Below are 24980 nucleotides of genomic sequence, written 5' to 3'. Positions count from 1 at the left end.
ATCATAAATCCCTCCTTGAGTGGATAATGATCATGCCAATTGCCCTCCATACGCTGATAATAAATACGTGAAAAAGCGTCATCTGTAGCATACTGCTCCTTCATGGCATCAAGCTCATTGTGATAAGCAATGGTAACTACAGATAACTGTGGTTTCTTGGACATAGCTTCTGTACGTGGCCTTTTGGAAAGTGCACCAGCCACTACATTTTTCTTTCCAGCCACATGCACAATCTGAAAATGAAAAATGGAAAGGAAGTTTGCCCATCTCATGTGCTTCTCTGACAACTTTCTCTGAGTGAGAAAGTATCGCAGCGATTGGTGATCAGTTTGCACATAAAATTCAGCACCTAAAAGATAGTGCTTCCACACAATAAGATGATTAATTACAGCTACCAACTCTTGCTCATATGCATTCATGTTGTGTTCAGCATCTTAGAGCAACCTGCTCTCACGTGCAACCATTCTGCCTTCCTGCATAATCACTCCACCACCACTATTGCCGCTTGCATCACATTGAAGAACAAAAGGCTTTTGCAAGTCTGGCGAAATGATGACAGGATCAAAACATAGCTTTTCTTTCAGGTCATTGAATGCTGCGATTTCTTTCTTCCCTCAACGGAAAGGCACTGCCTTCTTCTTCAAAGCATGTAAGGGTGAAGCTATCTCAACAAAGTAGCGAATGAAGCGCCTATAGTATGAACACAAGCCAAGAAAACTACGGACTTCATGTAAGTTCTTCAATGGAGGCCAATTCTTGATTGCCTCTATCTCGGCACGGTCCATCCTCACTCCATCTCGTGAGATAATGTGTCCCAGGAAATGTATCTCTGACATGAAGAACTCACTCTTCTTTGTGTAGACCAGCAAGTTGTGTTTCTTGAGTTCTGCAAATACAACTGCCAAGTGTTGCCTATGCTCCTCTTCATCTTTGAAGTGCACAATAATGTCATCAAAGAATGTACCCACAAACTTCCTGTGCTCTCTGAAAATGCGATCCATCATACAATTGAAGGTAGCAGGAGCATTAGTCAAACCAAATGGCATGAAAAGAAACTCATAAAGCCCAAAAGTGGTCCTGGAGGCAGTCTTATGTACATCTTCCGGCCTGATTCGTATCTGATGGTAACCACTCTTCAAATCAATACGACTGAAGATGTCTAATCGATCCAAGATGTCATCAATGCGTGGAATAGAAAATCGATTCTATTCAAAGCCGTGTAGTCAATACACATTCTCCTTCTTCTGCACAAGGAGGACGGGGAACAATATGGAGAAGAGCTTGGCTGAATCAGCCCCTTCTGTAACAATTCATTCACCTAACACATAATCTCCTCCTGATGTGCCGCACTCACCTTGTATGGTGGTCGGTTAGGTGGAGAACTACCAGGAATGATATCAACGGTATGGTCTTCTGGCCTCTCAAGAGGTAACTCCTTGGGAGTTCATTTGAAAAACAATCTTGAAACTGAATTAAAAACTCAGTTTGCTGTTTTTCCAGCTTGGAAAAATTAGATTCATCTTTTCTTTGACAGAAATCAAATACGTTGAAAGATGCTTTTTCATTATAGAAGAAATCGCAGAAGCGGATACAACAGGGACTGATTCCCCTTTCGAGTTTACATCTATGACTTGGGTTTTACCCCTATAAGTCAAGGTAAGCTTCTTATCATGTGTATCAATGATAGCATGCACACGGTACATCCAAGGCATCCCTAGCGAAACATCACACTCAGGTAAAGGCATCACATAGAAATCCTCATGGTCCACATATCCCTGAATGTGAATCCGTAGCTTCCCTATGATAGGAGTGACAGGGGTACTAAGCTCCAGATTAGCCATGTTGGCCTCACAAAGAGGACCAATCTCCTATGGCCGAAGACCCAACTGAGCTGCAAGTTTAGGAGTTATAAAATTTGCTTTGGCCTCTAAGTCAAAGAAGTACAGACAATGTTGATCCCGTAGCTTGCCCCATGCTCTACACATCTCTGTCTTCTTCTCATCATGCTCACCCCCAATGATGTCAGGAATGTGGCCGGCACTTGGCTTGAGTTTCTTGCCTTTGGGGTTCTCTCTAGTGCCTTGATTAGAGTCAGCCCGAGTTGCTGTAGGTTCTTTCCTCTTCTTGTTAGGACAATATGCTGCCCTATGACCTTCTGGAGCTTGAAGAACACCCCCCACAGCTGGGTTTGGATGCACAGCTGGTACTGGCTGAGTGTGTGACACCATGGGACTGCCTCCCTGCAGTCCAGGCTGTATACCCACATTAGCATACAAAGAATTTGGGGCTGGCTGTCAGGTCATGGCCTGAAATATGGATCCTCCTCCAAAGTGTGTAGGCTGAACCACATTGTGGTTGGGCTTGCTGCCCTTGCTGCACATTTTGAGCATTGTCACCATGCTCATTCCCATGTGGTCCCTGCCTCTGTGGCACTGCAAGTGATTGTACCACTGGTGTCGGTGGCTCTGATAGTGGCTGTACCACTGGTGTCGATGGCTCTGGTAGTGACTGTCCCACATGCATCTGTGTACCCTGAATGGGTTGTGCCTCTGCCCTTGGCATCAAAGCTGGATTATGCACAATCTCAGCAAAACTCTGAGTGAGCTGAGTCAAAACTTGCAACAAAGAAGCCATCTGTGTTTGCATTACTGCCATAGCATTTGGCTGTACACTTGGGTCAACACCCAATGCAACTGTACCCATAGGATTTTGCACTTGTGGAGCTGGCTGCCCCAATGCATCAACCTGAACATTCTGCTCTTCATGGGCTGCATCTTGCACTCTTATTCCGGGGTGTGCTCCCCTTATCTGTGGCTCTGGCTCAGACTCTGAGTTTGCATCATAATCAAGCCTTATATGCTCAATATCCAAAAACAATGGATGGCTGTACCAAAATCAGCAAATGCTTTCTCTACCTAAGCTACCCAGGGACTCCTCTGGATGATTTAATGAGGGTCCCGGTAACGGAACCACTGTAACCGGCCTTTGATCGACAAAGGGCAGTGTAACTAACTCTATTATCTCACAAAATTGAAATACAGCCAACTTGAAACATTGCCATTGCCCACAAACAAAACTTAGAGCATATAACTTCACTGCATAGCATCATTGAACCATTTAAGACAAGGGAGGCTAGAATGCCCCTGCTCAAAAGCATGAAGAGTGACACCTGTTGGCCCCAAGACTTAGCCATAGTTGCATATGAAACGCGTTTCATACAAGTATGAAACCCGTATGAAACGTTTACACGTTTCACACGTATGAAACCTGTTTCATACAGCCCCAATTATTGATAGACAGTACTAGGAGGATTCAAGATCTTTGGATTCCATTTGTAGTTTGACCTTTTTACCTTCATGGTCCATGGAGGTCTTGGGAAGATCATTGATGACTCTAGTTTTTTTTATGATATGTATGATCAGTATGATCAGGATTCAGTATGTATGTGTGATGATGATCATTGAGTACTCTAGTATGTATGATCATTGATGACTCTAGCTTTTTGTATGATCAGGATTCAGTATGTATGGTGCTCATACTTGATATGTATGTTTTTTGTATCATGTCTGCACTATGGAGTCACTTACAATCTTTATTTGCACATTTTTTTATATGGCATGATGCATACCCTAGGTATAAATGCACATATTTTCACATTCTGAATGAAACCCGTTTCATTCATTTTTCGAAACCCGTTTCAAATGTATGAAACCCGTTTGAAACCTCTCGTTTCAGAAACTCCTGGCAACTATGCACTTAGCGTCCCTTGCGGTTTTTATTTAATTATTGGTTAGCTCAAAATACAAAGGGACTCCCTTCAAGAGCTCACCCGCAGGTGCAACCCAGTACAATGCCAACCCGTGGTTGTGCTAGTGACCAACTCCTAGTGCTATTCCATTGGTTCCTTTCAGCAGTCATGCATAACACAAGTAGAACAACCTAACATCATGCCAAGCAATGCATTCACACATATCCAAGCCATTATTGAGCCCAAGGCTAGCCAATGCACCCCCAGGAAGAGAGTATCACAACTAGTGCCACAATTCTCTTCCGGGCCAACAGCAAGGCATCCAACCTTGCAGAAACTTAGAAAGAATGGCAATAGCATAGAGTAGGAAGAGAAGATGAGAATCCAGCCAACAGAAAGAGCCTGTTTCAGCCCGGAACAACTCCAGAAGTAGGTTGAACAGAAGACAACAAACTCTGGTAGGAGGGAGCTGCCTATGAGTGACTTCCAGCACCGGAAAAGAGTGAGAAAATAGAAGCAAGAGCAAGAGTGAGCAAAATGGAGAGAGTGCGCGCTGAACGTAGTTCACTCCCCAAATGTGTACTGAACTAAAGTAAAGTACAATCAAAGAGATGAGGGTTTTGTCTAAGTGACAAAATCCTATCTAATCACTAACCGTAGTTAGAGATTAGACCGTGATTAGGGGGAAAAACCTCTAAGAGGGAAAAGTACCCCTAACCCACTTATTACATTACATTGGCCACTGCCTAGAATATAATAATAATTCTAACACCCCCTTGCAGTGCCAATGTGGTGTACAAGGTAGTGATCAATCACCAAAAGAAGATAAGTTTAGGGCACTGCGAAATGCCTTAAACTTCTCACGTGGAAGTACTTTGGTGAAGATGTTTGCAACATTGTCATGTGTTGACACATAGATCATACTGATCTCCCCTGCATGCAACTTCTCTCTGGCATTATGATAATGAACCTCAATGTGCTTCATGCGAGCATGAAACACAGGATTCTTTGCCACTCCTATAGCACTCTGACTATCAGTGAGAATTGGAGAAGGACCCTTCAATATGAGACGAAGATCAGCGAACAAATGTCGTAGCCAAACACACTCAACCGTCGCTGTGAAAGCTGCCTTGTACTCAGCTTCACATGAGGAAGTAGCCACTGTAGATTGCTTCTTGCTCAGCCAAGAAATGCAAGCATTGTCCAAAAAGAAACAATTACCACTGGTGGACTGCCTGGTATCATAGTCTCCAGCCCAATCTGAATCACTGTAAGCATGCATGTGCAAGTCACCCCCCCTGGGAAACATCACTTTGTGCCTTGCAAATATCTGAAGATGCATTTACAGCCTGCCAATGTGTTGTCTTTGGGCTATGCATATATCTGCTCACCTGAGATATTGCATACTTATCGGGTCGTGTATTGCACAAGTAGATGAGGCATCCAACAGCCTAGCTGTAAAGTGTGACATCCACTGATTCACTTGCATCATACATAGTAAGCTTCAGCCCCGGCTCCATGGGAGTGGCAATAGGCTTACAATCATGCATGTTGAACCTATCCAAGAGCTTCTACACATACTTGGATTGAGACATAACGATGCCACGCTTGTCTTGTATAAACTGGATCCCCAAATAAAAAATTAAAATGCCCAAATCTGTCATGTCAAATTTAGCTTTCAACTCAGCTTTGAAATTTGCAATTATATCCTCATTTGACCCTGTGAGCAACATGTCATCTACATAAAGAATGATGACAAAATTATCCCCCCCATCCTTCTTGATGTTGAGGGTGCTTTCCGTGGGACTATTGTGTAATCCCTTACTTGCCAAGAATGCATCTATCTTGGCATACCATGCATGTGGGGCTTGTTTCAGCCCATATAAAGCTTTGTTAAGCTTGCAAACCTGAAGTGCATTGCCAGAAAGTTCAAATCCAAGAGGTTGCTTGACATAAGCCTCTTCCTACAAGTCCCCATTAAGGAAACTTGTTTTGATATCCAACTGATCGACATTCCACACAAAATTTGCAGCCATTGCAATAACTGACCGTATGGTGGTCATCCGAGATGTAGGAGCGAATGTCTCCTCATAATCTATACCCTTCTTCTGTGCATAGCCTTTGGCAACTAGCCTTGCCTTGTACCTGTCAATAGACCCATCTAGCTTCCTTTTCACCTTGAAAGCCCACTTGGTACCAATGGCATGTTTACCTGGTGGCAAATCCACAACATCCCAAGTCTGATTTTTTTCTATGGACTGCAACTCATTATGCATGGCATGCATCCAATGCACATTATCCTTTGCTTCTTCAAAAGAGTCAGGCTCCTCTTCATCAAGAAGAGTCCCTACATAAGCTGTCTCAACTGAAAGAGCCCCCCCTGCGTGCCTTACTGCACTACGAGTCTTGCCAAGCAATGGGGCCTCAAGCCTACTCTCCCTAAGAGTCTGCAGCAACCAATTTGGGACTGTTTTGGCTGCGTGTATCTCTTGAATCTCTTGCCTGACTACTTCGTCCACACCCTGTGGAGGTACATAATCAACCGGTCGCTGAATCTGGGCATGTGGATCAGGAGGAGGTTGCTGTAAATTCTGATTTTCAGCGGGGGAACCAAATGCTATAGGAAGCATCCCCTCAAACACATTATCTGAAGAAGCTGAAATCTGAAATTTTAGCATGTGTATGTGCTGAATTTTCAGAGAATATAACATCTCTACTACCAAAAATCTTGCGTGAAGTAGGATTGTAGAGACGATAGCCTTTGCTTTGTGAACTATACCCCACAAAAATGCATTTAAGTAACTTGTGTCAAAACTCCACAGGCACGTGAACATATGCAACACAACCAAAAACTCTGAAGTGGTCCACTGAAGGCTTTCTCCCATGCCATGCCTCATAGGGAGTGATTGTCTTTAAAGCCTTTGTGGGATATTGATTCAAAATATAGTTTGCACACATGAGGCCTTCAAGCCAAAACTTGTGAGAGTCTTACGTGTAAGCATGCATCTATCCATCTCCATAGCAGTGCGATTCTTCCGCTAAGCTTTGCTATTCTGTTGAGGTGTAAGTCTCACTGTAAGCTGATGCATGATACCTTTCTCCTTCAAAAATGCCTCAAATTCATGAGACATTTACTCTCCCCCTCTATCTGTGCGAAGTATCTGCACCTTGATTCCTGTCTCATTCTCAACCATAGCCACAAAGTGTTTGAAATGCATAAACACTTCTGATTTTGCCTTGAGACCATAGACCCAAGTGTAGTTGGTGACGTCATCTATGAATGTAACGAAATAAAGATAACCCCCAAAAGCAGGTGTCCTCATGGGACCGCAGACATCACTATGAATAAGCTGTAATTTCCGTGTAGCTTTCACTGCACCATCCTTCTTGAAAGGAAGTCTACATCACTATGAATAAGCTGTAATTTCCGTGTAGCTTTCACTGCACCATCCTTCTTGAAAGGAAGTCTATGCATCTTGCCAAGGATGCAACCTTCACATGCATGAGGAGGAGGTGACTCTAAAGGAGGTAATGCATCAACCATATCATGCCTCTAACAGTCATTAAGCTGCCATAGCTCATGTGCCCATACCTGGCATGTGTAAACTACTCGGTGCTTTCTATCAATTCAGACAACGGATTTTGCAGAGGCATTTGAATGAGATGATTGCGAGTTGCCAAACACATATACTTGAACTTAAGAGTTTGCAATTAAGCTGGAATTAAGACTTATACAGCTTAAACACAAAGTGACATCATTGGAAAATGCAATATGATTGAGGGGCCAAGACGGGGCCCCCCCCTTATCCAGGCTCACTTTATTCTTGAAAATGGAGATACAAGACCAAGGTGCAATGCACCTTCCAAACTGATGAACTCAGTGAAAACCTAGGACCTAGATACAAGACTCAAGAGCATATGTACAAGGTAGACAACAAAAAGGAGGACTCCAAGCTCAGGTTTCAGCTCTTGGCTTGCCCAATCCACAGGGAAGAAGCCTGCAACAATCACCACTTACATCCAACATTAGAGACAAGCACTAGTTTCTAGAAAGATAGTAGAAACAACATGAAATAGTGCTGTAAATGAGATAAACTTGACAATACAGGCTCCCTTCGTGACTTGACCCTTTTGTAGATGAAGTCCTTGATGCCTCTGAAGCTACCTTGGGTGAGGGGAGTGTGGAAATGGGGCTGGAATGGGAACAGCTTAGAAAAACAGCCTGTAGGCTAGAGAGAGAAAGCTTTTATGGAGTGATAGCTGTAGAGAGAGAGTGCCAATGCTGATCCCAAGGGAGGAGATGTAAGAGAGGAGCTGCTGCTGTTCCAGAGGTGCACAGAAAGGCAGATTTCTGCAAGGGAAATGGGCTGGAACAGTAGAGAGAGAAATTCTGCAGAAGAGAGAGAAAGACTGCAGCAGGAGAGAGAAAGGGGCTGTGGCTGCTCCAGGCTAGGTGAAGGAGAGAGGATGCTGCTGCTGTTTCACAAGAGCTGAGAGGGGGCAGATTTCTGGAGAGAAGGCGCTGGAACTGTAGAGAGAGAATGTGCTGTTGTAGAGAGAGAAACTGCTGCTGAGGTGAGAGAATGGCTTGGGGAGAAGCTGGCTGCACCCAAGGAGCTGGAGAGGTTCTGTAGCATCATCTAAAAGGAGGGAGAAGAAAAGTGACGAAATTTTCATGTGTGGAATGAAGGAAAGAGGCCTTCTTTTATAGGCTCAGCCCCCCCTTAGACCTAGAGTGGAAGGTGGACACTTGTCCCAGATTTTTGGTGGGCTGCAGTCCCAAAGAGGACAGCCCACCACTTGCCCTAAATCTACCAGATTTGGGGCCAAACACTTGGCCTGCATGCCCTGCCACTTGCCATGCATGCTGCCACATGTGTGGGACAGGTGGTCTGACCTGCCAGCTCAGATTCCATGTGGCAGTCTGCCACGTGTCAGCTGCCACGTCACTCCCAAAAACCCTAAAATTTCAAAGTTGTCAGAATTTAATTCTGATCGCACCCACGGGTTCCTAACAGCTTAGACTATCTATTGACGTACTCTAAGGTCATAACTGAGCCATACTGAGCTCATTTGTTTGTCGTCTTATCTTGTATCTCCATTACTCTTGGCATGCTGCCAGGCCCACACCCAAAGCTCAGGGAACATTCTCTTGAATGGTTCCTAGGTCGGTATGCAATCTGTGCATTTGATTGGTCCCATGTTTGGGTACTCGGGTGGGGTGTGGTTTCTAGATGTCCCTCTCAAAGGAGGCCATCACTCTTGTGGGTCACTAATGCCCATAACCCCAAGCAAGGGGGTCCACCCTCAAATGCTAGACCTAGTCCCCATTGTCCGTAACTGAACAGAAGGAAAACATTTCATTTCTTAATAAGCATACTATTGAAAAACAAAAAGAAATAGTACCAAGCAAGTGGATACATGTTGAAGCAGGATGACATTCCCTCCGTCTTTCATTCGGTTGTCCGCAACTGAAATGCTTCCTCATAAGCATCCAGGATTTCACGACACTCCTGAAATGTAGCTCTGTCCACCCATTGGGCATCGGTGGATGGGAGCCCTCTGAACTTCAAAAGGTACATTTTGCGAGTCGTGCCTCGACGTCCCGTAGTGAAGTTATGCAAAATAATTTGTTCTGGGATCAACAAGATCTCAGTGTCCTCTACTTCAGGTGCATCGTCCAGTGTGGGCTCTTGAGGTGGTTCCCCAATGAAGGGTTTCACCAAGCTTACGTGGAAGACATTGTGGATCTTCCAATGCTCTGGAAGTCTCAATCGGACTGAGACATCATTTATTACCTGCAACACCTGAAAAGGACCATAATATCGGAAGGATAGCTTGAAGTAGATGCGCTTTTTGCCCACTTTGGTTTTTAACCGAGCTTTCTCAAATTTCAATAAGACCCATTGGCCTTCTTTCACTACAAACGCCCTCCGTCTTTTATTTGCAGCTGCTCTTTGTTTCTCCTGTGCCTTTTGAATGGCTGCTCGAACCGTGGCATAAGCAGAGTCATAATCCTCCACGAATTGATCAGCGGCAAAGATTTTCTCTTTTGTTTGCATGAGTGGAGTTGGTAAAGATCTACCATATACAATTTCGAAAGGAGCTTTTCCAGTGGAGGAATGAATTGTGTTGTTATAAGCAAATTCCACAAGAGGAAGGAATTTCTCCCAAAAGGTTTGCTGGTCATGCACATAAAATTTCAGCAAATCCAAGAGTGTACTATTCGTAACTTCAGTTTGGCCATCCGTTTGAGGATGAAAAGCTGAGGAGAAACTTAGAAGAGTTCCAAGGTTCTCAAACAAAGCCTGCCAGAAGTTACTAGTGAACTTTGAGTCTCTATCTGATACTATAGACTTGGGCATGCCGTGGTGTCTAAAGATGTGTCTAATAAATAAATGGGCAGCTTCAGGTGCCTTGAGATTTTTTCTGCAAGGAATGAAGTGGGCTTGCTTGCTGAATCGATCTACTATCACCCAAATCATGTCATGATTTTGATTGGTCCTGGGAATTCCTGTAATGAAGTCCATGGTGATGTGTTCCCATGGTCTCTCAGGAATGGGTAGGGGCTGAAGTAAACCCTTGGGTTTTCCTCTCTCATACTTAGCTTTTTGACATGCGAGACAAGCTGAAATGTAGGCAGCAGTGTCCTTTTTCATATTAGGCCAGTAGAAAAATTTATCCATGGCTGAAAAAGTGGCCACAATACCCCTATGACCAGCATAGGGTGGGTTATGGCTTTCCTCCATCACTTTAGATCTAAGCTGCTTTGTGATACATAGTTTGTTCTCCATGAATAAATAGCCATCCCTGATGTGGTAGGCATGATGGGTGCCTCCATCTTTCAAATGTGCCCATGGCTGAGCAAAATCAGCATCTCCCTCATAGAATTCTTTGAGGGCTGTTAGCTCATCATGATAGGGAACTGAAATATGGTGAAGCCGTGGTCTACGAGAAAGGGCATCAGCCACTACATTCTCTTTTCCAGGAGTATATTGTATCTGAAAATGAAATGATTGCAGAAAGGTAGACCATTTCATATGTCTCTCTCTGATCAGAGGTTGAGTTTGAAAATATTTAAGACTTTCATGATCAGTTTTTACAAGAAAATCTATCCCTAAAAGATAATGTTTCCAAAGTTTGAGAGCATGAATTACAGCTAAGAGTTCTTTTTCATAGATATCATAATGAAATTCAGCATCTCTTAGCCGGCGGCTTTCAAAGGCCACAGCATGACCATCCTGGGTAAGAGAAGCCCCAAGGCAATCGCCACTGGCATCAGCTGCTACTAGGAATGGTTTCCTTAAGTCAGGAATGATAAGTACAGGAGCTGTAGTCAGGGCATGCTTTAGAGCATTAAAAGAGTCCTTTTCTTTTTGGGTCCATCTGAACTTCAGATTTTTCTTAGTGAGATCATGTAGAGGGGCTGCAAGTTCAGCAAAATGCCAAATAAACCTTCGGTAATATGAGCATAGGCCTAGAAAAGACCTTACCTCATGGGCATTCTTCAAGTCAGGCCACTCTACAATTGTCTGTATCTTGGCTGGGTCCATACGGACACCTTCTCGTGAGATAATGTGACCAAGATAGTGAATCTCAGGAAGAAAGAACTCACTTTTCTTCTCATTGATGTGAAGAGCATTTTCAGCTAAGATTTGAAATACAATCTTTAGATGTTCCTTATGCTCTTCCTCATTCTTGCTGAAAATGAGGATGTCATCAAAGAAGACGGCAGTGAACTGTCTATAGTTCCTGAACAACCGTTCCATCAGTCGATTGAACGTGGCTGGGGCATTAGTAAGGCCAAATGGCATTACCATATATTCATACAGCCCAAATGTGGTTCGGAAGGCTGTTTTATGAATGTCCTCAGGTACAACTCGTACCTGATGGTAGCCACTCTTAAGATCTATACGGCTGAAAATTTCAAATCCTCCTAAACGATCAAAGATATCGTCTATACGAGGAATTGGGAAACGATTCTTAACCGTCTGTTTGTTTAAGGCTCTATAGTCTATGCACATCCTGAAGGTTTTATCCTTCTTTTGGACTAGTAAGACAGGAGAGCAAAAAGAAGAACTACTGGGTTGGATCAATCCCTTGTCCAAGAGTTCTTGGACTTGCTTGAAGATTTCATCTTGTTGAGTTTGACTAACTCTATATGGGGGTCTATTTGGAGGTGAAGACCCTGGAACTAAGTCAATTTTGTGATCCTCTGGTCTCTCAGGAGGGAGGTGACTAGGAAGTTCCTGAGAGAAGCAACTAGAGAATTCCTGAAGGAAATCTAATCTTTCTTTTGTGAGATGATTTGACTTTTCTTCACTTGGTTGCTTATCGCGTACAAACACTAGAAAAGAACATACTCCTTTCTTAAGCAAATTGGGAGATCGTGCATGACTTACCATAGGAATGGTGTTTCCTGAAACTCCCGCTGTAATGCTCACATCTCTACCCTTATGTTGGAGGGTTAGAATATTCTTCACATAATCGATTCGGGGGTTGACTTGCTTATGCCAGGGCATGCCGAGAATTACATCTGATCCTTGAAGTGGTGCCACCATGAAGGGTAGATGATCCAAGTACCCCTGGATGTGTACCCGAAGCTTGCCGATGATGGGGTACACCTTCTCTTCTTGGTTCTTGAAGGCTGCAGTTGCCTCCAAGGCTTCTCCTTTATCCTCTGGGGCTATCCCCAAGTTCTGTGCCATCTCATGAGAAATAAAGTTGTGAGTAGCTCCACTATCGAACAAAAACAAAGCGGATTGATCCTTTACCTGACCCCATGTTTTCAACAAACTATGGGTGTCGTTTACAGCTCCCTTTTCTGGAGGTGCTTCCACCTTGTTGACTACCAAAACTGGCTTTTTGAGGGCTGCTTCTTTGTTGCTGCTGTTTTTGGCAGCTTGAGGGCATTCGTAGAAGTTGTGGCCTCGATCGCCACACTTGAAACACCGCCCTTCGGAGTAATACTTTTGCTTCTGTTGTGGAGACAATGAGCTGAAAGTGCGGGCTGCTTTCTTCGAAGGAGGCTGGCTGGCTGACTTTTGCTCTTTTGGTGGGTCCTTTGCTGTCTCCTTACGCTTTTGTTCCTTGGAAGAGGTTCCCTGGGACTTCCGCTTGTTGTTGCTGCCATTCCGCTTGTTGGAGAAAGATTGTTTCTTCTCCACCTTCAAGGCGATGTTGATGGTGTCTTCGAGAGAAGTAGGAGTGGCAATGTCCACCTCATGCTGAACGATATACCGTAGGCCAGCAAAGAACTTTCTTTGCTGCTCTTTTTTATCCTTCCTACTGAATGCTTGAACTTTTAACAAAGTATCCCAAAAACGATCAACATACTCACTGACTTTCTCTTCTTGGCGTTGGCGGAGGATGTCCCACTGCACCATTGTATCTCTCTTAAACTCCTTAGGCAGAAAGTGCCTCATCAAGTTCTTCTTGAAGTGCTTCCAGGTGTGGGCTTGCTGTCCAGTGTTGACCATAGCTGCCCACCAGAGTGAAGCACGGTCTTGCATGTGCAGGACGGCAAACCGGATCTTCGCCTTGTCTTCGTACTCGTCCCCCTCAAAGAAATACTCGAGGTCTCGGATCCAGGCCAGCAAGACCTCGGGCTTGTCCTCTCCCTTGTACTTGGTAAACTTGAAGAGCTTATCTCCAAGAGGTACCTTATGCTTTGCATACCTTCGTCTCCGTGGACGTCTCGAAGGAGATGGACTCCGATGACGCCGTCTACCTCGAGGAGGGGAAGAAGAGGATGATCTTCCCTCCTTGTTGGAGTTGGTGTTGTCCGCACGGCCTCTTCCTTGGGATTGGGGCCCTATGCCATGAGTTTCTGCTTGGCTGCTTTCCAGCACTTGAACCTGTTGAGCAATGTTTGCCAAGAGAGCACTCAACTCATGCAGGTTAGGAGGAGGGTCAGGTCCATTGGCTGCCATGATGACAAGATAACTCAATGAAGGAGAGACTCAACAAGAGAAAGCACAGAGTACAGGACCACTGCCTAAGCTCTGATACCAATGTAAACTACTCGGTGCTTTCTATCAATTCAGACAACGGATTTTGCAGAGGCATTTGAATGAGATGATTGCGAGTTGCCAAACACATATACTTGAACTTAAGAGTTTGCAATTAAGCTGGAATTAAGACTTATACAGCTTAAACACAAAGTGACATCATTGGAAAATGCAATATGATTGAGGGGCCAAGACGGGGCCCCCCCCTTATCCAGGCTCACTTTATTCTTGAAAATGGAGATACAAGACCAAGGTGCAATGCACCTTCCAAACTGATGAACTCAGTGAAAACCTAGGACCTAGATACAAGACTCAAGAGCATATGTACAAGGTAGACAACAAAAAGGAGGACTCCAAGCTCAGGTTTCAGCTCTTGGCTTGCCCAATCCACAGGGAAGAAGCCTGCAACAATCACCACTTACATCCAACATTAGAGACAAGCACTAGTTTCTAGAAAGATAGTAGAAACAACATGAAATAGTGCTGTAAATGAGATAAACTTGACAATACAGGCTCCCTTCGTGACTTGACCCTTTTGTAGATGAAGTCCTTGATGCCTCTGAAGCTACCTTGGGTGAGGGGAGTGTGGAAATGGGGCTGGAATGGGAACAGCTTAGAAAAACAGCCTGTAGGCTAGAGAGAGAAAGCTTTTATGGAGTGATAGCTGTAGAGAGAGAGTGCCAATGCTGATCCCAAGGGAGGAGATGTAAGAGAGGAGCTGCTGCTGTTCCAGAGGTGCACAGAAAGGCAGATTTCTGCAAGGGAAATGGGCTGGAACAGTAGAGAGAGAAATTCTGCAGAAGAGAGAGAAAGACTGCAGCAGGAGAGAGAAAGGGGCTGTGGCTGCTCCAGGCTAGGTGAAGGAGAGAGGATGCTGCTGCTGTTTCACAAGAGCTGAGAGGGGGCAGATTTCTGGAGAGAAGGCGCTGGAACTGTAGAGAGAGAATGTGCTGTTGTAGAGAGAGAAACTGCTGCTGAGGTGAGAGAATGGCTTGGGGAGAAGCTGGCTGCACCCAAGGAGCTGGAGAGGTTCTGTAGCATCATCTAAAAGGAGGGAGAAGAAAAGTGACGAAATTTTCATGTGTGGAATGAAGGAAAGAGGCCTTCTTTTATAGGCTCAGCCCCCCCTTAGACCTAGAGTGGAAGGTGGACACTTGTCCCAGATTTTTGGTGGGCTGCAGTCCCAAAGAGGGCAGCCCACCACTTGCCCTAAATCTACCAGATTTGGGGCCAAACACTTGGCCTGCATGCCCTGCCACTTGCCATGCATGCTGCCACATGTGTGGGACAGGTGGTCTGACCTGCCAGCTCAGATTCCATGTGGCAGTCTGCCACGTGTCAACTGCCACGTCACTCCCAAAAACCCTAAAATTTCAAAGTTGTCAGAATTTAATTCTGATCGCACCCACGGGTTCCTAACAGCTTAGACTATCTATTGACGTACTCTAAGGTCATAACTGAGCCATACTGAGCTCATTTGTTTGTCGTCTTATCTTGTATCTCCATTACTCTTGGCATGCTGCCAGGCCCACACCCAAAGCTCAGGGAACATTCTCTTGAATGGTTCCTAGGTCGGTATGCAATCTGTGCATTTGATTGGTCCCATGTTTGGGTACTCGGGTGGGGTGTGGTTTCTAGATGTCCCTCTCAAAGGAGGCCATCACTCTTGTGGGTCACTAATGCCCATAACCCCAAGCAAGGGGGTCCACCCTCAAATGCTAGACCTAGTCCCCATTGTCCGTAACTGAACAGAAGGAAAACATTTCATTTCTTAATAAGCATACTATTGAAAAACAAAAAGAAATAGTACCAAGCAAGTGGATACATGTTGAAGCAGGATGACAGCATGCCATAACTCCGCATTATGCATCGCAGCAGTGGGAGTGCTCATTAATAATGCAAGATCGGATCTTTTTTCATTATAAATCAAGCTGAAAAAGACCTCGATACAAAGTGCCAGACAACATTAAAGAATAGTTATTCTTTTTGTCTCTGACTGCGCACTTATCATCATAAAAAACAACCTGAAATCCTCCTCTATTAAGAGAGACACTGAAAGCAAATTCTTCTTTATGCCTGGCACATAGAGTACATCTGAAATCTGTGCCATCAGTGGATGTGAGAATAATGTCTCCCACTCCACACACTGAATAAGAAGAATTATTTGCACAAGTCACCTTCTTCTTGGTGGTGGGTGGAGGATCCAGAGATACAAAAAGACTCTTCTTGGAAGTGATGTGCTTTGAAGCACCACTGTCGAAATATCAAGTATTTAGTGTCTCATTAACACTAAGTGAGCATGCATCTTTTTTTTTTCTTTTTTTTCTTTTTTTAAAAAAGAAAGGAACCTTCTATTAATCCTTGAAAGATTTTCATACAAGACAGCAGCCCCTAAGGTGCTGAGTATGGAAAAAACCAAAAAAGGCTGAAAGAAAAACCGGCCTATTCCAAAGAAACCCAGCTCACTGCCTAGGGGATCTCTGGAACTGGGGCTAACAGCCAAGTGAGCATGCATCCTTTGAAGGATCACAACTATAAGTCCAGAAAGCATAAGGATCATCATCATTAGTGGTTGTAGCCTCTGAACTACCCACTGAAAAATTTGAAGTGCAAGTCAGAAAGGCATAGTGCTCTTCCACAAAGTTGGCTGCAACATCTCCCCCATCATGAGAATGAGGAGCTGATACACAGCCATACCTGAATCCCTTTTCTTCTCTTTACCTATGCGTTTCTTGCATTCTCCAATATAATGACTTGGCTTCTTGCAATAGTGACAAATGCCCTTCTTTTTCTGCTTATCTGCATCACCCTTAGCCCTATAAGAGGGCTGTCCTGAATCAGCTTTATACATGGGGATGGTTTCTTTGCTTATGTGATACCCTGGGATCCGCTTTTTGATCCGTCTACCTCTCTTCTGACTCACTGTCCAGTTTGGATTACCCTCAAAGCATTGCCTCTGCCTCTTCTTCAACATCTTTATACTCTTGCAGCGCTTTTGGGAAGGCCTCTACATGTTCCGAGACAGGAGTTTTTGCAGACTACCCGGGATGTTCACCTTTGTATTTTATGGGATATGATGCAGCCCGTGCCCTCTACTCTGGATCTTGATTTGGGATTTGCCCATCCGATGCGCACCAGACTGCATTTTGCCTCTTTTCCTACAGCATGTTATCGGTGCTGGCAGGTTGGTCATTACAGCCTTCTTTTATTGCTCCAAGGCATTACTGGAGGAAGGTAGAAAAATCACAGGCCAATCTTTCTCTTGCTGAAGAAGTTCAGAATCCAACTCTTGTTGAGCATCATCAGCCTCCTCCTCACGATATGGATGTGCCCCTTGCAGAGGGGATCATAGGAGATGATGCACATGCTCTTTCTCAGGTTGATCCTCGAAGTGAAGCTGAAATGCTAAGTCCTGCTTTATCAGATGCAGCTCTTTCGTCGGAGGATACAGATGTTGATCTAGCTCCTTTGCCTTTGATGCCTCTGCCAGAGTCTTTTTCTGTTCAGGATGCAGATGTGCCATTTTCACTGGATTCTTTTCATCCCATGTTACAACAGGTTTTTGACCCTGTGATTCAAAAATTTCGGGTGCCGGGCTATATTAAGAAGAATCACAAGGGCAAAAAACAGCTTGGTTTTATTGATGGTGTGATTTCTACACTGCATCAGTTTTTACAAAGCAATAATCTGAAGCTGGAGGATGTTGTGTTTGATCCTCCTCCAGCTTGATATGTAACTTTTTACTTGGTTGCCTCATGACTTTTGCTCATAAATTTTTCCTTTGTACTTATTGGTGGGTTTTTACCTCTTTTGGAGTTTCCCACACAGAAATATAAGATTTCACCAAAAAAGTGTGTGTGTGTGTGTATGTGTGTTCCTACGTCAAAAAAGTTCATTATGCAGCAAGGGGCTTTTTCGAAGTGATCATGGCAGATGAAGAGCACAGGCAGATTTTATTGAAGCACTCCCCTCTTTTCTATGGTAGCAGATGGTTCATGTGTTGCCCTGGTCTCCTACCAGAGATTATCAGGCATTGATTCAACATAGATGCCCTGTCTCGGTGGAAGTTGTGGATTTCCCTTAATGTCTTTTTTTTTATTTTAAGAAAATTACTTCATTAAGTATGAATGAAAACCGCGAGAGCAAGCTCAAATGTGGGAGTACATCATGCAATGCATGAGGAAAAAACAGCTCAAAGTGAGCTAATAAAGAACCAAGGTAGAGACTAAAAATGCCATCTCAACCCTGAAGGAAACTCAGAGAAGAAAGGAGATCCCCTCCAAACTTTGAAAAAAGTAACTCCCCTGGCAGTGGCTGCTCTGGAGGATCCCTGCATGCTCGCCCAAATGGCCATCAAAGTGTGTACTGTGTCAGTCCAAATACTGGCCATAGTCTGGGAAGGGTGAACCTGGATACCCTCCATCACCTCTGTACACCTGGCTCTCCAAATATGCCAAGCTGCAATGCTAGCCAAGATCTCCCAAGACGTGTCTACTGAGGCATGAGCAGCTCTGAAAAAGGTTTGGGGAACATCCTGGAGGGAACAAGACTCCACTGAATGTCGTCGTACAATGAAAACTAGATCTGGATCATGTCTCTTGAAAAACACCTGGGCCAATAAGAGATAACCAAGCCACTGAACCCCAGGTCATATAGAAAGGTGCTGTATGAAAGATGCTGAAAATCCTAGCAACACCTTTCTAATGTTGTACTGACTCAACTGCCATGTGGCAACGAGGACAAGTAGGATCTGGATCTCCACAAGTTCATTGCAATCCCTCTATGAATAGAAAGCCAAAAGAAAAGAGTGACCTTTCTATTCCTGAGGGATCCAACCTCGGACTCCTATTCGGTTACAGTGAATAATGTTTCGATGGGCAGTGCCTTCTATAAACTGAAATGGGGTCTCTTTGCAGGTGCTTGCTTTGAATGCAAGAAGTTCAGGCATATGGCTTCACAATGCCCTTCACATACTCCCAATATGCCATTGCAGGCTGATTTGTCACCACCTCCGAGCAAGACTTCTACCACCTCCTCCTTGATGAAGACTAAGGGGGTGAAACAGTTTTTTGTTGTCTAGGACAAAGGGAAAGCACTGGTTTCTTCGAATGGTGATGATCCTCCTTCTGTGCCTTCGGCCTCTCATCCTTAGGCAAAGGAAAAAACTTTAAATGATGCTTGGCAAACCCCAAGAAAAGTCTTCTCACCTAGGAGACCTTTGCCCTCTCGGACTTGGAATGGTGCTTCCTCTCAAGGCAAAACACCGGCTGAAAATTCTGGTATTGGTTTGACTTGGGCTGAGATGACTGCCAATCGTACCCTACTTTCCAGAAGAGGAAGTTGCTGCCTTATTGTCTTTTCCTCAGGCTGAGTTATCTTCTCAAGGTCAAGGCCCGGATACTGAGGTGGAAATGCAGACATAGAAGGTATTTTTGCTGTTGTACATACCTGTCCTATATCAGTAAATATGCTTGATCATCTCAAATGTGTCACTTTGAATGTACAGGGTTTGTGTGATGGTCGAAAATGGAAACTGGTTTGGCTGTCTATACGCCAGCTGCAGCCTGATATAGTGGCTTTACAAGAGCATAATCAGCATATGTATGTTGGCAAATCTGGACATTTTGCTGGTTATGACATTTTCTATGCTGGAGAGCACTCTTTCTCTGGGATAGCCTTTTGGTTAAGCATGATCTTCAACCTATTGTGGCCTTCAACGATCACCATGGTCAATGGATGATCATACAATGCCTTATTCAAGGCGACATCTTTGAATTTGCATCAGTATATGCTCCTCAATCTTCTCGGAATCGAGCTTTGATTTGGGATGCTATGCATAAATATCCCTAGCGGCATTGTGCTTTTATCTGTATGATTTCAATAATGCCCCACAACCGGAAGATAATACCTCAGGCCACACTCACATGTTGGCTTCTAAAAAGCAGGCATGGTCTGATTTTTTGCTTCAATTGTCTCTGGTTGATCTCTGGAAGGAATTGCAGCCCATACTCTCGGGCTATACCTTTTAGCATAATGCTCAATCTTCATATCAGGCATGCTTGGACAAATGGTATCGGGTTGTGATCCACAGCATTCTGATGTCTTCGCTTGTCAGCTTTGGATTGACCATGCTTTCACATACTCTGATCATGCTCCTCTTTGGCTGAGGCTCTCTTTGCATGACTTTCCACATGATATATTGGCTTGCAAACGCCTTTTGCTAATAAATAATAGTTACCTTGACCATGTAGATTTTAAATCCATGGTTTCTGATGCCATTCAGCCTCTTTCTCATCAGATGCACACTGATCTGGATTATGCATCGCAGGCTTTTGTTGCAAGAATGCAGGCTGTTATTCGGTATTATGGTAAATCTTACATACAGGCCACACGGGAGACCGTGAAGCATGCCAAATACACATGCCAGAGTTTGACAGACCTCAATCATCTTCGGCCTTTGTCTTTAGAAGAAAGCATGCTATTATATCAGGATAAATTTTGCCTCCAATCGAATGACCGAAGAAAGCTTGCTACATGGGAGACCTGATCTAGGCAAAGGGCTTTTTTAGATAAAGATTGCTCTTCCAAACAATTCTTTAAAAGTTTGCATTACAAAAGACAGACTGCCAATATTTTTCGGATCCGGATGCCTCATGGTTCTTGGTCCTTATCTTGTTCAGAGCTTTCTTCCTTTTGTGTGCAGCACTTTTCATCTCATTTTGGGCATGTGGATATTCTTTCTCCTCAGGTTGTCTCTGCCCGTCAGCTTCTTTTGCAACATGTTCATCCCATCCTCTCTGATGCTCAGGCTTTGGAATTGGAAATTCCTTTCACTGAAAGAGAATTGTCAGATGCTATTAAATCCTGTGGCAGATAGAAATCTCCAGGATGGGATGGTCTCATTGTGGAATTTTTTCTTGCCTTCTGGGATATCCTCAAGCAGACTTTGCTGCAAATGGTTAATTCAACCTGGGAAAATCAGCAAATGCCATTGTCATCGAAAAAAGGACTTGTCAAGCTCCTTCCAAAAAAACAGCTATGTGATTTCCTCACTGATTGGAGATCAATAACACTCATGCCAGCCATTTACAAGATCATAGCCAAAATGGTTGTTGATCGTATTAAAGGTTATTTGCATGATGGGTTGCATCCTTCACAATATGGCTTCGTTCCCCGTAGGCATATCACAGATAATATTGCCAATGCTTATATTGGGATTGAATATGCCAAATACACGCATCAGGATGTTCTGCTCTTACAGGTGGATATTGCAAAAGCCTTTGATGCAGTTCAATGGAAATTCATCTCGCAAACAATGCAAGCTTTGGGGTTTGGCACAAAAAAGCAGTAGATTATTTACTGGCTTTACAGGGACAACAATGCAGCTTGCATTCTTTCTGGAGATCTCTCTGATGAGTGGACTCTTTGTTGTTCGGTCCCTAAGGGATGTCCCCTTAGTGCTTTATTGTATGCCATTGCTACCCATCCTATGCTGCAATATATTGATCATCTCGTGGCTATAGGTTCCCTTCATGGCTTGGAATTAGATGCAAATCACAGCATGGTTGCTCAAGCCTATGCTGATGATTCTTTCTTTACCCCGAAGAATACACAATATGATCTTTCTGCCTTGATGCAGGCTCTCTCTGTTTATGGTTTGGCAGCTGGTCTTCACGTAAATTTTCAAAAGTCCAAGCTGCTCCCATCGCATTCTAAAGATTGGTATAGTCTTTTGTGGCCTGGGGAAATCCTTCCACCCACTCAGATTGTTCGTCATCTTGGTTACCCTTTGGGGTGGGGTCTCACTCGTCGTCAACAAACTGATTGGGTGATGGTCGGAAAAAGCTAGAATATTGGAAATTGGCAACTTGGCCTTTGCATGTTCGGCTTCAAATAGTGCAGTCCATCCTTCTGGCATATAGTCAATTTTACTTGCCTTTGATTATGTTCACCAAGGCAGATCTTACTTCTTTCATGTCTGCCATTATGGAAATCTTTTGGCGTTCCAAACATGGCAGAAAAAGTATCAGACTACTTTCAGTGCATCAACTTTGTTCTCCTAAGATGCGTGATGGCTTGAACATCATGAATATCCAGGTGCACATCCTTGCTCACAGGGGAAAAATGTTGCTGCAATTTCTGCAAGGGCATCAACCTTGGGCTCTTATGATTAGATCTCCAATCTCACCTATCGGTATTTCTTCATTTGGTCGTTGGCAAATCAATTACTGGGATTTCTTATTTGGTCGCATTGATGGCACTTTGCCTGGCTGCCCTTTTGTCTCCAGTTTGCTTCTTGATTGGAAGCACGTCCTCTCTCATTTGGAATGAATGGTCGATAGTCTCTGCTGGGTAATTCACTGCGAGCTCTGCGAGCTGAAAGCATTCACTGGTCAACAATTTTTCAGTCTCCACTGGCTTTACAGAAACCTCGCCATTCCTATTTTGTTTCTTTTAAGGGCATCACCTCTATTGCTGCTGCTATTCAGGATGATGGCTCTGTGCTACCTTTTCCTCTAGCAGCTACATGGTAGGGCTTGGGCGCTCATTATCGTGCCTTGTGGCAACAAATTGTTTATATGCTTTCACCTTTTGTTCCGATTCCTCCTTTGGAACTTCAGGACAGGTTGGAGGATTGGACTTTGACTTCACCAGGGTCCTCTTCTCGCCCTTTGAGGCTATCTCAGATTACGGTGCCTGCATTGTATAAAATCCTTTTGCCTCAACCTTGGGTTTCAAAGAAAGGCAATTCTATTTGGCGAATGCATCACCCAGCCAAGTGATGGAGAAAGAGATTAAAGCAGCTTTGGGCTTACAAAACTCCTCTTTGGCAACAGGTTTTCTTCTGGCGTGTGCTTCTGGGCATTTTTCCATCTGGACAAATATTGGCCCGTAGACACATTGCTCCTGCTCGTTCTCACAGATGCTTTAGTCCTTAGAAGACTGTGCCTCATTTATTCTCGTTTTTTCCATGTTCTCGTGAGTTCATTGATCTTCTTTGGCAGCGCCTGCGAGTGAGATTCCTGACTAGTCTTTTTGGGAAGTCTTTCTGGCTCTTTGGTTTTCATCCACCCAGACCGAAGTTTCATCTTTTCTTTGTATGGGTTCGTTATAATGAGTATCTTAGGCATACATGACTAGGGTGTGTTAAAGTTAAGATACAATGGATGAATCCTAAGTGCACACATGATGAAGAGCTAGACTAAATAAGCATAGACTTAAGTTCAATATGGTTACAAGATTGAGGCTTGTTTTCATAGAGAGACTTGAGAGCTTGTACATGTTATTGCTTGAAAGTGACCCCTTTTATAGGAGTGAACTACGACCTTGCTTTGCTTGCTCACATGTGGCATAAAGCATCCTTGCATACATGGTACCATGCTCTTGCTTCAATCGTCTACTCATATCTTGCCTTGTCTTGTGCCCAAGACACCACAAATCTTTAACAAGATGCAGAAGCCCAAATGCTTTGTAAGCCTAAAGTGATGTGCTCATGAATATTTCCCGGAATGCATCCTTGGGATGAGCAGCAAGAACCTTCAGCTTTGTATCTCAGAAACATGGTTGCATACCTCCAGCAATTCAGCATATATCCTAGAAACGGGCTCACATATATTCAGCTTGTACTCCGAAGATATCAAGCAACACACCTTGAGCTTATATAGAGGGATTCCACATGCCTTTACAATCCAAAAACAGCCCTCAGTGCTTTTTGGGCTACATGCTTTCACCAAAAAGGGCCCTCCTGCCCAAGATTATCGCCCCCAAACATAGACATTCCAGAAAGGTCTAGGTGCCCCAAACCCGGCTGAATACAGCGACCAACTATTCCTAGATACACTAACTCGTCCAAAATCTGGCAAATTGGTCTTGTATTTTTGGTCTTGCAAATACAAATACCACTCTGGCACTAATGGCCACAATTACAATAATTACGTCCACATCAAGAACCATGTGCCCAATTTCAAAATCTCACTCACACACTCCCCTCAGGTTTGGGCTGCTGCAATTGTGGATGCTGCTGTTTTTTCCAACTGTGGGGGCAAGATTTACTGCCGCAAGTCCTCCTCATCATCCCCAGAGTGTTAATGTTTGGGTGACAAAGGTTGGGAAGCATCCTTTTCCATGATCAAGCACCATGATATCAGCTCATAGCTTCCATCACCCTGTTAGTACTAAACAACCACGAGGCAAACTACAGGAAAGGGAGAGTCTTTTTTTAATGCTAACTAGATGTCTGGTATACTAACTAGCATTGTAGCATGCTAGCTAGCTAGAACTCGAACTCCACCTGTCTCCCGAGTCTCGTCCTGGTTCATGTCTCCCATGTGTATCCACGAACTGCAGGCAAAGGGCGCTTTGGGCTCTGATTGGTAGAAAGCTATATCTCATGCTATGTACGTCTCCGAGAAATCCCTGGATCTGACCATAAGGTACCAATGCAAATCCTAACCATGCAGGTCAGGGTCCAAGTGTGTAAGCATCATAGACCCCGCCCCTCTATGCAGATTCCACCAGAGTCCATTGGGTTCCATCAGCAGAATCGTTAGAGCTCATGTTCTTTGGACTACCTAGTTCACAATAAATTTCAATTTAATGATATAGATTATAATCCAAGTTTGAAGTGGCTGCTTGTTAGCAGGAAACGAGGCTTCTTGCTGTAGATCTGAAGACCAACATTCCAGGCTTTAGTCACACACTTTAGTCACACATTATTACTCACCAGGAATTAATTCTGAGATGTCTTATGCCAACCAAAATGTCTTGATTGACTTATGCACCTGCTCAGACAGAGCAGCTCTTGATCAGTTTATTGTTCTGTATGTCTGTTGTTTATACTATTTTCTCCGTTATTGACACATGGCGTCATTATAGTCTGCACCCTCTGCACCTCGGGTGCTGATTTGGGTCAGCAGTTTTGGCATTTACTGCCCAGTTTTGTATCAAACATAAACTCTTAATATTTCTGATGATGAACATAATACATCCATTTTTGCTGCTTTTTTATATTTTGAAGAGGAGAAATGCATGCCGGTATCTGAATTAAAAAGAAACAGAAATAGTGTATACAAGGAGCGACTTTATTCACAAAGCTCAAAGTTTCTTACAATGCTCATTTAAAATCATCTTCCTATTGTCTTCTAGCTCTAGTCAAAGTAATGAGCTTAGTATTTAGAAGTGACATTGGCAATTCTACACAAAGATCATACCTCGTTCACCAA

The 24980-nt window shown here is 43.9% G+C and overlaps 1 protein-coding gene across 2 annotated transcripts in view; it reads right to left on the bottom strand.

Annotated features, from left to right (window-relative positions):
* The window catches only part of IVD (isovaleryl-CoA-dehydrogenase), a 146757-nt gene that overhangs the window by 66001 nt on the left and 55776 nt on the right, over window positions 1–24980 (bottom strand). The window lies entirely within an intron of this gene.

This window comes from Dipteris shenzhenensis, chromosome 11 (assembly GCF_047967505.1).
Source record: "Dipteris shenzhenensis isolate YYH24624 ecotype China chromosome 11, Dip_SZ_1.0, whole genome shotgun sequence".
NCBI lineage: Eukaryota > Viridiplantae > Streptophyta > Polypodiopsida > Gleicheniales > Dipteridaceae > Dipteris > Dipteris shenzhenensis.
Note: the sequence above shows the minus strand (reverse complement) of the source record. Positions and strands in the feature narration are given on the sequence as shown.